General features: G+C 37.7%; 2 long non-coding RNA genes across 4 annotated transcripts in view; one reads left to right on the forward strand and one right to left on the reverse strand.

Moving 5' to 3' along the window:
• Nucleotides 1-12,750, reverse strand: part of LOC118806038 — a 36,126-nt gene extending 23,376 nt beyond the window's left edge. The window contains exon 1 of the long non-coding RNA XR_005007079.1: nt 12,685-12,750. This is a non-coding gene — a long non-coding RNA (uncharacterized LOC118806038). The remainder of the gene's footprint in view (nt 1-12,684) is intronic.
• Nucleotides 6,932-12,013, forward strand: LOC118806036. Of its 3 annotated transcripts, none has more exons than XR_005007076.1 (5): nt 6,932-7,026; nt 7,127-7,230; nt 8,935-9,164; nt 10,192-10,264; nt 11,649-12,013. It is a non-coding gene; the product is annotated as an uncharacterized LOC118806036 (long non-coding RNA). The 3 variants fall into 3 exon arrangements; XR_005007075.1 differs by having other exon boundaries at nt 8,989-9,164; XR_005007077.1 differs by having other exon boundaries at nt 8,993-9,164.
• Nucleotides 12,751-13,661: the final 911 nt, after the last annotated feature.

Consider the following 13,661-nt stretch of genomic DNA (forward strand, 5'->3'; position numbering starts at 1 on the left):
TAAATCAATGAAAATGTACCTGCACAGTACCTTTGCTTCTGACAGTGTACTGCACATTAAAAGTCAGTTAACAAGCAGCAGTTAAGTGTTTACCAAATACATAATCAATGTTTATTTTGAAGCAATGTGAATCTGTAGAATTCATAAGGAGTGTTACTGAAAGGAAGAAGTACAAAATTTCATTACTCTTTATAATTAACATATGCAAGACGCAGCAATTTACTAGATATGAAGATCCACTTTGCAACAGGTGACACAAAAATGGCTATTAATATTCAATTATCACTTATTCATTCATGCATCAGTTAAGGGGTGATAGTGTGTTACTAAATGGGGATAAAAACCAGCTTATTTGGTTCACATTGTTCTTTGTTCTTATCAGATTGCTTAGATTATTGTATTGCTTGTTACTATCATTTCCAGTAAACTTGTTCAGTCCTTGCACTTGACATCTGTCTCCTTAGCTGTTATTAAAACCATTTACTTCACTAGACAGTTCAGAGTTTTGAATGGTTGGTGAGTTAAATAGTTCTAGTTTGGGATGACTGAAAACAATATACAGTTTTAACAGAATGCAAGCAGTGACTCTGGCAGACATAGCTATTCAGCATAACTAAAAAACAGACAGCCAGAAGGCAGCAAAGAAATAGGGGCTCTCTGTGATGAAAGCACCCCTCTGCTCCACTGTCAACAAACCTGAGTAAGCTCATGAGAGCAGCGAGACTACAACACTGACATTCTCAGTTTTCCATAATACTCTACGACAATGAATCTGCACCTTTTAGCTAGCGGGAAAAACTAATTACCGAAGGCTTGACTAAACAAGTGGGTTTTAGCCTGGACTTAAAAACTGTGTCCTGAACGCTGAGTCCTGAACGCTGAGTCCTGAACGCTGACTGGAAGGATATTCCAAAGCTGGGGGGCTTTGTTTGAAAAGCCTTCACCTTCTGATACAACTTTATTTATTCTAGGGACTAACAGTGATCCAGCACCTTGTGATCTAAGTAGGTGTGACAGTTCATAATAAGAGATAAGTTCACTCAGGTACTGAGGGGCGAGGCTGTATAGAGCTTTATATGTCAGTAGCAGAATGTTGTACTCAATGTGGAATTTAACTGGTAACCATTGTAGTGTTTATAAAACTGCACTGACAACTTTCTTTTTCGTTCTCTTAAGGACTCTGGCTGGACTATTAACGCAATGCCTTCAGAGAGCAGAGAAACATATTTTGGTTTCACATAGTATATACCTTACATGTATAATCCTAAATTTTTCTCTCCTAACTTTTAACCCATAAATATGTGTATAATGCATAGTCACATAGACTTGATTTCCGCTATCAAACTTCTGCAAGCTGCTTCTGCACTTTCAAGTTTTGTATTGTCTGTGTGTGTGTATATATGTGTATGGGTGGCACCCATGTGCTCGTTCCATTTTGCAAGAATCAATTACTGGTCACATGCACCCCATTTTTCAACTGAACCCTTTCAAAGGGGAACTGTTCCTATATATCTTTGAATAAGTCCACACTCAGAAGGGGAACCTATCCTCGTCTGGTAGACTGCATTCAGCTCAATATATCATTCAAAGCCAGTGATTACTGTTAGGAGCATATCACAGTGACAATGAGAGTAAAATCCATAAACATCAATGACTGCTGTTAGATGCCTATCATGATGATATGTTAGTATGATTAGAGCTCAGCATATTGTGAGGCAGGTGATTAAATAGTTCTAGTTTGAGTGTGTGCAGGCAGTAGGTTCATCAGGGGGGTGAATTGGACAGCAGGTGAAGCATTTTGCCCAGCAGGATGCACCATTATGGACCTGGACAGCAGGATGCACCATTATGGTCAAACTGATCCAAAAGGCAGCCGTACAGGGGCACTGAAGCAACAACATCAGACGGCACAGGAGGGGCAACAAAACATACAGACAGTTAGTTCTGTTTGGGATGACTGAAAAAAATATACAGTTTCCTTTTATTATATTTTTATTAAGACACTTGTCAGGTAACAGTTCACAGATACAATTGCTTTCCAGTACAGAAACGTGAAGGGACCATGTGAGCGGTAAATCTAGGGATGATTATACAGCCATCAAATGTAAAGGACATAAAAAATGCACAGTAGAAATTTGGAGACATCCATAACACCAGAGAGAAAAGAAACACATGGATAAGTGCAATAAAATTAAGATAAATTACCAATATAATTCCAAGGAAAAGACCATATTTGCCAAAGAAATTCTGTCTTTTGGTGCAAATCAAAAGTTAACTTCTCAAAATAAGTAAAGATGTTATTTGAGAAAACCATACATTGAGAGATGGGACCTAAGGAGAAGACAAGAGACGTAAAACACAGTTTTTTGCAATGTAAACCAGCAGAATAAATATCTGACTGGCATTATAGTGGAATTTAGCTTCTAACTGGCCATAGAGCAAATATAATTTAGGGCATAATGTAAACTGTATATTAAGAATTTCTTGTATAGCTGAATGCACCCCTTCCCAAAATGTTTTGATTCATTCCAGTGTCCGGCTTTAACAAAGTGTCTGATTTTAAGATACCTGAAAAGTCAGTCTTTGGTAACCTGTACTTGTCATAACACCCTCTGAGAATAAACAAGAGATCTGTGAAATACCAAGTTTACTCCAATTTAAAAGTCCAATATTAGATAACTGAGGAGGGAGATACGATAAATGCAATCGGAAAAAGCAAGGAAAGGCCTTTAACGCATGAACAGGCTTTATCGCATCCTATACAGACAGAGCATTAATTACCAATGACCAGTCTGTTGTTGCAGGTACTGTCTTCTTTGCAGCAGTCTGTTGGGGAGGCAGCATCAGAGGGGAAGATGCAAAAAAAACTCAACAAACTGGTCGAGAAAGCTGGCTCAGTTTTGGGCTGCTCACTGGATGGTTTTGAGCTTGTGGTGGAAAGCAAGCAAAGCAGGCAAAGTTTATTTATATAGCGCTTTTTATAACAGGTGTTGTCACAAAGCAGCTTTACACACACACAAAAAAAGGAGGTCACTTAATAAACTTACTGCTATTCTGGACAACACATCAGACCCCCTCTATGACCTACTGGTCAGACAGCGGACAGCGCTGTAGTAAGAAACGGTACAGGAGATTATTTGTACCAAAAGCGATCACACTGTACAGCACCTTTTCACTGTGCTGGGACATTGCTGTATACTGAGCCACTAACAGGGCAGGCTCACTGAGCACCAGCTGGACACTACTACATCTCTCTATCTATTAATAATAGCTAAAAATCTATCTATTAATCTATTAATACATGTTAACTGTACTATTGTTTACATTGCATAGTCGGATTGTGTAATAATATGTTTTCCCATTCTTGCTTGATACTGGATTTCAGCTGCTCAACAGTTCGGTGGCTCATTTGTCATATTTTTCATTTAATAATGCGCCAAATGTTTTCAGTGGTGACAGGTCTGGACCGCAGACAGGCCAGTTTCGCATCCAGACTCTTTTAATACAGAGCCATGCTGTTGTAATACATGCAGAATGTGATTTGGCATTGTCTGGCCAAAATAAGCAAGGCCTTCTCTGAAAAAGATGCCAAAACATGTATATATCATTCAGCATTAACGGTGCTTTCACAGATGTGCTTGTCACCCACACCACTTTCACAGAGTGGTGAACCCTTCCTCATCTTTACTTCTGAAAGACACAGCTTCTCTGGGATGCTCATTTTATACCCAGTCATGTTATTGACCTGTTGCCAATCAACCACCAGGAGTTTTTTTAGCATTACACAACTTCACCAGCCTTTTGTTGCCCGTCCCAGCTTTTTTGGAATCTGTTGTTGGCATCAAATTCAAAATGGGCATATATTTTTCAAAAAACAATACAATTTCTCAGTTTCATGAGAAATTATACATGCATCTGTATAATAATGTATGGTAATACATAGCCGTTGTTTTGCTCTTTACTGTATTTTGTGTAGCTGTAATACACAACTTTCCCTCTGGGATTAATAAAGTGAGTCAACTACTCACTAAGCTACAGTGATGAGGGGCACTGATCTTTTATTTTCAACTTCTGTGATAACATTGTACAGGCTGATACACCTGCCAGGGAATAAACATTCATCTTTAAACTGAGCATTTTTTAAATGACAAACGTGAGCAAAACTGTCGTACTGCACAGCCCTACATTTACTCGCTGATTTAGTTTTGCCTGTCCTCTTCTTTGATTGATTACCACATGAAAAATTACACATGATGAGCAAAACTTTTCCACTGAATTTGAACATTTTTCAATTTGATAAAAAATGCAAAAATCCATGATCCCCCGTGGAACGAGCGGAGGATATAATGGCATTTTGTGCAGAATACTTTCCACTGTCTGAACACAGGCTAATTATTTGTAACAGGGCACTTCAAAGATGTTAAAAACAAAAAATGTAACTGGTCTTCATCATTACACCCCTACATCAAATACACGTGTATTAATGATTATAACTTAATGAAAAAAAGCACTATGAAAAAGTTTGAGTACTCCAATAGATTTGAGCTCTCTGGTACCTTTAACCAAGCTCTCAGACCTTAATTAGCTTGTTAGGGCTGGTGCTTGTTCATAGTCATCATTAGGAAAGGCCAGATGATGCAAATTTCAAAGTTTTATAAATACTGTGACTCCTCAAACCTTGCCACAGTGATTAGTAGCCATGGGCTCCTCTAAGCAGCTGCCTAACACTCGGAAATTAAAATAATTGATACCCACAAAGCAGAAGGCTAAACAAAAGCAAAGTGTTTGCAAGGAGCCGTTTCCTCCATTCATAATGTAATTAACAACTGGTAGTTAACAGGAACGGTGGAGGACAAGTTGAGGTCTGGAAGACCATGAAAACTTTCAGAGAGAACCGCTCATAGGATTGCTAGAAAGCAAATCAAAACCCCCATTTAACCTGCAACAGACCTTCAGGAAGATTTAGTAGACTCTGGAGTGGTGGTGCACTGTTCTACTGGGCTGTGACACCTGCACAGATGTAACCTTAATGGAAGAGTCATCGTAACAAAAACTTTCCTGCATCCTTACCACAAAATTCAGTGTCAGTAGTTTGCAAAGGCACATCTAAACAAGCCTGATGCATTTGGGATACAAACTGGACTGTGGATGAAGTTAAAATAGAACTTTCTGGCTGCAATTAGCAAAGGTGTGTTTCAAGAAAAAAGGGTGCAGAATTTCATGAAAAGAAAGCCTCTACAACTGTTAAGCATAGCGGTGGCTGTACCATGCTCTGGGCTTGTGTTGCAGCCACTGGCATTGAGAATATTTCACTGACAGAGGGAAGAATAGATTCAATTAAATACCAGCAAAGTCTGCAAGCAAACATCACTCTGCCTGTAAAAAGGCTGAAAATGAAAAGAGAATGTCTACTACAACAGGATAATGATCCTAAACACACCTCAATTCATAATGGACTAACTCAAGAGGCACAAATTGAAGGTTTTGTCATGGTCCTTACAGTCCGCCAACCTAAACATTACAGAAAATCTGTAGATAGACCTGAAAAAGCAGTGCATGTAAGATGGCCCAAGAATCTCACAGAGCTGAAAGACTTTTGCAAGGAAGAAGGGGCGAAAATCCCAGAAACAAGAACTAAAAGTTCCTTAGCTGGCTAGCCAAAGGGTGTCTTACTAAGTACTGACCATGCAGAGTTCCCAAACTCTTGCTCCGGCCCTTTCCTGGTAGAAAATCAATGAGCAATCAGGCACAGTGTACCGCACCCTGGCAAGTTATTAAAAAACAAACAAAACACACACACACACACACATATATATATATATATATATATATATATATATATATATATATATATATATATATATATCAGACAATGTCTAATATACTTGTACAGTTCTGTTGAATTCACTGGCTCCTAGCACAGCATGTTCGGTTATTGGCAGTTTAGCTTATGAGATGAGGATGCTCAGAAAACCCCATAACAATGAAAACAATAATATTTCTGAACAAAGTGAACACAGTTATACAAGATAATCAGCAGTATAATTCTGGGCAAGTCACCTTTAGTCATGAGATATTCTTAGCAGTCACTTATTTCACACTAACCAGTGACTGTTTCATTAGTTAGCCTCAAAAGAAAACGACACCTTTGCTATTTCGCTTTTACAGAAACATTATGTAATATTTTTTTGTGATTTTGCTCAAGTCTCCACAGGCAAAGCAAAACCGAATGGATGCCTCCATAGAAAACTCTAGCACTGGCACAAGCTGTTAGCTCTTCCATTCCCGACTAATGTAAATTATTATTTTTGACATATATTCGACAGGATTCACCAAAGTAAATGATCTACACAACTTTACAGTGTGATGCACATATACAACAGGAACTCAATGTTACTGACCTTGAAATAAGGAGAACAAAGGGAGAGTTGTAAACACACAGCTTTAGGCTTTACAGGCTGTTTCCTCCGTGACTCACGAGGGTTAGCCCGGTCCCTATAGAGTTTCTAGGGCTCCCCCTAGTGTCCAACCCAGCAACCAACTTTTAACAGGAAAGGTTTTGAATGTGGATAACAAACTTGCAATAAAATAAAAAAAAAACACACATTACCTAGAAAAGACATTTAAGTCATTGTCCTTTTTTTTCTCTTTTACAATTATATAATCCACAGTGCATTTACATAGGTGTGTCACACACTCCCCAACAAAAAATATGTATTCCTTCCTTCCTGTGAATCGCCATTACCTTTTACATATTTACAACCTCGTAAACACAAAGAGGATAGGGTGGATAAGTGTGAGATATCCTGATGCAAGAGTGTGTGTCTGTGCAGTGCAAATGATTAGAATAATAAGACCCCCACATGGCTATGTAAGGTGAGCCATAAGCAGATGCTAAATATACTTCTGCATGTGACAGAAAAGAGGGCTGGCTTAATGAGTGATATGTGAGTATTTGCTTGGGCTCTCTCTCTCTAGTGGACCTACGGACTGACTCAGGCAGGGAGCCATTTACTTCAAGAGCAGGTGATCTCTCCTCTGTGATAGGTAGTTTTTCTCTTGTAGCCTCATATCTCATATCAGTCAGGCACTCATCTTCCAGTTGTTCACTCTCTTGTCCTCACAGCCTTCCTGCTGATATCTTTTCTCTTTCTCTCTCAAACTGGATGTCATCTCCAAGGTGTCCCTCAATTAACTCCAGGCTGTCACTGTGTGATCTGCACCTTACAGGTGTGTTTTGCTTGCTTTTTTGACTGTCTCTCATTCTTTTGAATGCCTGTTTACTTTTATTAATTCACAGAACACAGCATGTTAATAAAACCACCATACTGTTTCAGACCAGGCTTATTAATTACTGTTCAGTTGAACTTGAGTGACACACAAATCAGTACTGCTGAATAAGCAAATTATGAAAAAAATCTATATATATATATATATATATATAAGTCTATTCACACACAATAAGCTCAGACAATGTCTAATATACTTGTACAGTTCTGTTGAATTCACTGGCTCCTAGCACAGCATGTTCGGTTATTGGCAGTTTAGCTTATGAGATGAGGATGCTCAGAAAACCCCATAACAATGAAAACAATAATATTTCTGAACAAAGTGAACACAGTTATACAAGATAATCAGCAGTATAATTCTGGGCAAGTCAGCTTTAGTCATGAGATATTCTTAGCAGTCACTTATTTCACACTAACCAGTGACTGTTTCATTAGTTAGCCTCAAAAGAAAACGACACCTTTGCTATTTCGCTTTTACAGAAACATTATGGACCCAGTAAACAAAGAACGTCTGTGGACGTCCAAAATGTGTTTAAAAATAGTCGGTCAGTCGGGGACATGTTATGAACGTCAATAGACGTCCAAAATCCGTTTCAAAAAGTCAGTCCATTGGTGACCTGTTAATAACGTCCATAGACGTCCAAAATCCGTTTCAAAAAGTCAGTCCATTGGTGACCTGTTATTAACGTCAATAGACGTCCAAAATCCGTTTCAAAAAGTCAGTCCATTGGTGACCCGTTAATAACGTCAATAGACGTCCAAAATCCGTTTCAAAAAGTCAGTCCATTGGTGACCCGTTAATAACGTCAATAGATGTCCAAAATCCGTTTCAAAAAGTCAGTCCATTGGTGACCTGTTAATAACGTCAGTAGACGTCCAAAATCCGTTTCAAAAAGTCAGTCCATTGGTGACCTGTTAATAACGTCAATAGACGTCCAAAATCCGTTTCAAAAAGTCAGTCCATTGGTGACCTGTTAATAACGTCAATAGACGTTTCACTATAACCCAAAAATAATGATAACGATCATAATAACAATACCAGTACCACTGCTTCTAGCCCACTGCTACTAGTACAACAACAACAACTACTACTACTACTACTACTACTACTACTAATAATAATAGTAATAATAATAGTAATAGTAAGAAGAAGAAGAAACAACAAAAAGAAAGCTGTATTCCAGTCCAGAGATATTATGTTATGTTTCTTTTCTCAAAGATACCAAATGTTAAATATAGATTGGCTTACTGTTATGTTAGATGTTGATTGCTGAAGCTTGATAATATTTCACTTGTCTTTATGGTGTAAAGAACATGCCATATGACGTCACATGGAGTGTGGTTGTCATTATTTAACATGGTGCCATCAGCTTTTCTATATTTCCTGGACTTTTTTCAAATTTTAATGCAAGTGCTAAATGGTGTTTGTAATTGCATATCTCATAGCAGTGTGCATTATTTAAGACACAATTCGAATTTGAATGCAAACCTATTTGCGTTTTTATTTATTGTATTGTATAATAGCTGGAAACTTTTAATATAGAAAAGCAGCGTTTTTGACCATTCATTTTGATTATCTTAATACGGTCTGACTCTGACATAAAAAACGCCCATTTTATTGTATTTCGTCATCATGGCCCTTCAGCTCTGCCAAAATGAATATTTGCAATCCTGTTTGCAACTGCATTTCCACTGTCAGCAAGGCAGTCCTGTCATTTAAGCGCTGTGGGTTTGTTGGATGTATCAAGCGGGTTAAAGAAGCCGCGATATCCATCTGAACGGACACCGATCACTGCCCCTATGGAAGGTCCTCGTCTGAGAAAGTCCTCAGCGAGCCGCCGACAGCACACAGCGCTACTGTCCACATTGGTCCACGTGAGTAAACGTTAGCTGGCCGTTTTAGGTGGACCTTTTGCCATATGCGAGTCACTAAGCTTACAAAGATTTTTTTAAACATTAGCTAGTATTATTGTTTGTTTTTGAATAGAGGGTACATGTTAGCCAGCTAGCTAGCTAGTTAGTATTTGATACAGCTGCTGAAGCCGTCCTGCTAAGGTCAGCTAGTGCTGAACAGTCGTGCTAACTACGGGAAACATAGCGGTCGGTTGGGCACGTCATTAACGCAGATTTAAAGATTTGTCTGTATTGGCTGAATATAGCGAATTAAAACCTTATTAACGAAGGTAGCGGTCATTTTATTTCCCTTAATTCAGTGTGATTGATGGTGAAGGTCCTGATAAAAGCTAAGCTCGCTAGCTAACGCTATTGATTCATCACGACAACACACGTTTTCTGACATTAGCTGTTTCTGTTGTTGCCCTGTATAAGTATTTGCTAATAACTTCTTAGAAACACCACATAATCATTCTAGTAAAACGCTAACGTGAATAGCAGCTGTATATTGTGAATGCAGCGCTCCATATAGCGTCTGCGTCGGCTTTCATCTTGGATTTTTGCGCGGGCTCATTTGTAAAAGTTAGCCGTTAGCTATATTGAGCTACATTAGCTATATTTATCTAAGCTTGTAGTCACATACATGAATAGCTCGAGGCGCATTTTAAAACTGCCAGGAGCATATTTTTACTTTGAAATGAACTACCACAATTAATTATTATTTTACACTATTTGAAAGTAGTTAGCTTATGCAGCTAGGTAATTTGAGTAGCTAATGCTAGCTAGCTAGCATATTTTTTAAACAGCTGCAGAAGCTACAGCTGTGTTTCTAGATGTTGGTGGAGAGTGGAAATGTGGCAGTCATTCTGATGCTTCGTTCATTAGCTTTGGCTACACACGTTGAAATCATTAGTGAGGTTTTATTAGACAATGAAATGTCCTATCAGCGATAAGTTACTGAATTAACTGTTGCTGACTGTCATCTTTTGCAAACAAATATTTGTTTCAGAAGCTGACTGGATTTGTCTGTGTGCCACAACAACATACTGGCAGTGGTCAAATAATGCACACAAGTTAAAAAAGTAAGTATTATCGCAAACAGAATAGAACGTAATGTGTTAACAATTTATGTACCGGTTTCCTGGTTATCAGTTGCCACACTCATTTTATGACTAAGAACCTATTTAAAGGAATGGTTTAGCAAAATATAAAATTTAAACAGTTTTCTGCTTACCCCCAATGTAGTCTTTTGGCCAAGACATAATTGGTGTCCAAAGTTTGTATCTTTAGTTTAGCAATGGAGCTGTGAAGCTAACATTTCTAACAAACACTAGAAGTCAATATTCACCTAAATCATTTCATATCTTCATTAAGGTGGCGCAGACTTCTCAGTGTGGTGTGCAACACAATATGACATACTGTGGGCTATAAAAGTGAACAAAACGTCATCACAGAGTAAGTGCCGTGGGTAACCTCTTTGTCTCAGGAGTAAGATTGCTGAGCTAGAATAGTTTTTTATGGAAATGACAGTCATAATTACTGATCCAACATCAGTCCTGTGCAGCCTTTGTGTTGCCTAAAATGGCTGTAGTGGTGAGGTTTTGTTCATTTTTATAGTTCAAAGTAAGTCTTTCTGTGTCCTACACTACACTGACAAGTCTGCTGACTTTACTGGAGACCTAGATGAGGTTTGAGAAGGTTGAGAGAAGTTTTAGGGATGTATTTATGGAAAAACATCTGGGTTAATATTGTCTTCTAGTGTTTGAGCAATGTACACATAACACCAATACTAAACTAAAGAAGCAGAATCATTAATTGTAGTCATTTCAGTCAAATTTGATATTGGAATTTGTAAGGCAAATAAAAAAGTCAAATAATAATACTGAGCTTTATAGCTGCATTCTGTACTATTTACTACCCAGTTCGTTCTTTGGACTGTGCTTTGTTCTTTTAACAAATAAACACTGACCAAAATAAGAGAGAGGCTTTTCATTTCCGAGCAGTCTAGTACAGAGTTTAGAAATCTCATGGGTCTTAGGAGAATATATAAAATTAGAGACAGTATATAAAATTAGAGACTCAAGCCCTTTGCATTTAAAAGAACATATCACAACATCACTACTTCGCAGTTGTTTAGAAGCCCACTGAAATAAACATTTAAAAATAACTAAAAAATAGATTTGTAATTATCAGTTGCCTCCTTATTGGCTACATTGCAGACAGGAAAATATTATGTACATTATATGGAAACATATTTCAGATTTGAAAGGTTTACATATATGTGAATTAAAAGCTGTCAAAGGCCTTGTGGCATTGTGACTATTAATTGATAAGTAAGACTAAATAAGTAATAAGTATGACGTTAGAATGGCTTTCACCTTCCACAGATCTCTCTGTTTTTGTCAAGAGATTTTAATGCTTTGTGTGTACATTAATTGTAACAGTCTTGTTTGTGTTTTATGTTAGCTGCAGTTCTGAAGTGGAACAACAAAGCCACAGCTCATGAGATGGATTCTGCTGTGGCCGATCACCTCAAGCATGCCCCCTGCAGAGCTTTTAACTTTTTTTTTTTCTTTTCTTGTTTGACTTCTCAGAAACTAAAATGCAAGATTTTGTCTTGTTAAATAATCACCTTGATTTCCTTTACATTAAAACATTGAAAATCATGTACAATACTGACACAGCTTATGGTTCAAAGGTTTGAAAATTCTTTCTGAATTGATGCATAGGATCTTTGTCTTAGTCCTAACGAAGTTCATGGTCCAGTTTCATGTTCCACAAATGAAATTAATAATAACTACACGTTTTCAATAAAGTTTCCATTTAACAAAGTTTGTTTTATGTTTACTTTGGAATCAAAATTTTTAGTTAACTACAGGAAGTTTTTTTGCATGGGGAAAAGGTTCTTCACATTGACAGATAATGCGTTGTATATGGTTCTATATAGAAAAATTCATTCTATATTGCACCAAAAAAGGTTGTTCTGTTGTACAGTGTATTAAGCATGAATGGTTCTATATAGGATTCATGCTAAAGTGTTATCTTTTTTTGAGAGTGTAGTAGTGGAAATTAATTTTGGATGACTTTTCAATGCCTTTTAATTTATAATTTATAATTTTTTCCAAGGCCTTAGAACACCTTAAAATGACATTTTTACGGTGACTTCTTGGTCGTCTTTTCAACAGCTAAGCTTGAACGTCTTTTCAACTTTCATTTTCAACCATAAGAAAACTTAAATTAAACAGCAGTTATGTACGTGATTTCAACGTTAAATCAACGGCCTTAAAATGACGTCTTTAATGTGACTATTTTGGCCGTTTTTTCATCGGCTAAGTTTGGACGTCTTTTCAACTTTCATTTTGAACCTTAATAAAGCGTAGTTTAAACGGCAGTCAGATACGTGATTTCAACATTGTTTCAACGGCAGGATTCACAAAAGTAAATGATCTACACAACTTTACAGTGTGATGCACATATACAACAGGAACTCAATGTTACTGACCTTGAAATAAGGAGAACAAAGGGAGAGTTGTAAACACGCAGCTTTAGGCTTTACAGGCTGTTTCCTCCGTGACTCACGAGGGTTAGCCCGGTCCCTATAGAGTTTCTAGGGCTCCCCCTAGTGTCCAACCCAGCAACCAACTTTTAACAGGAAAGGTTTTGAATGTAGATAACAAACTTGCAATAAAAAAAAAACAAAAAAAAAACACATTACCTAGAAAAGACATTTAAGTCATTGTCCTTTTTTTTCTCTTTTACAATTATATAATCCACTGTGCATTTACATAGGTGTGTCACACACTCCCCAACAAAAAATCTGTATTCCTTCCTTCCTGTGAATCGCCATTACCTTTACATATTTACAACCTCGTAAACACAAAGAGGATAGGGTGGATAAGTGTGAGATATCCTGATGCAAGAGTGTGTGTCTGATGATTAGATTAGAATGATTAGAATAATAAGACCCCCACATGGCTATGTAAGGTGAGTTATAAGCAGATGCTAAATATACTTCTGCATGTGACAGAAAAGAGGGCTGGCTTAATGAGTGATATGTGAGTATTTGCTTGGGCTCTCTCTCTCTAGTGGACCTACGGACTGACTCAGGCAGGGAGCCATTTACTTCAAGAGCAGGTGATCTCTCCTCTGTGATAGGTAGTTTTTCTCTTGTAGCCTCATATCTCATATCAGTCAGGCACTCATCTTCCAGTTGTTCACTCTCTTGTCCTCACAGCCTTCCTGCTGATATCTTTTCTCTTTCTCTCTCAAACTGGATGTCATCTCCAAGGTGTCCCTCAATTAACTCCAGGCTGTCACTGTGTGATCTGCACCTTACAGGTGTGTTTTGCTTGCTTTTTTGACTGTCTCTCATTCTTTTGAATGCCTGTTTACTTTTATTAATTCACAGAACACAGCATGTTAATAAAACCACCATACTGTTTCAGACCAGGCTTATTAATTACTGTTCAGTTGAACTTG

The sequence above is a fragment of the Colossoma macropomum genome, unplaced genomic scaffold (assembly GCF_904425465.1).
Source record: "Colossoma macropomum unplaced genomic scaffold, Colossoma_macropomum, whole genome shotgun sequence".
NCBI lineage: Eukaryota > Metazoa > Chordata > Actinopteri > Characiformes > Serrasalmidae > Colossoma > Colossoma macropomum.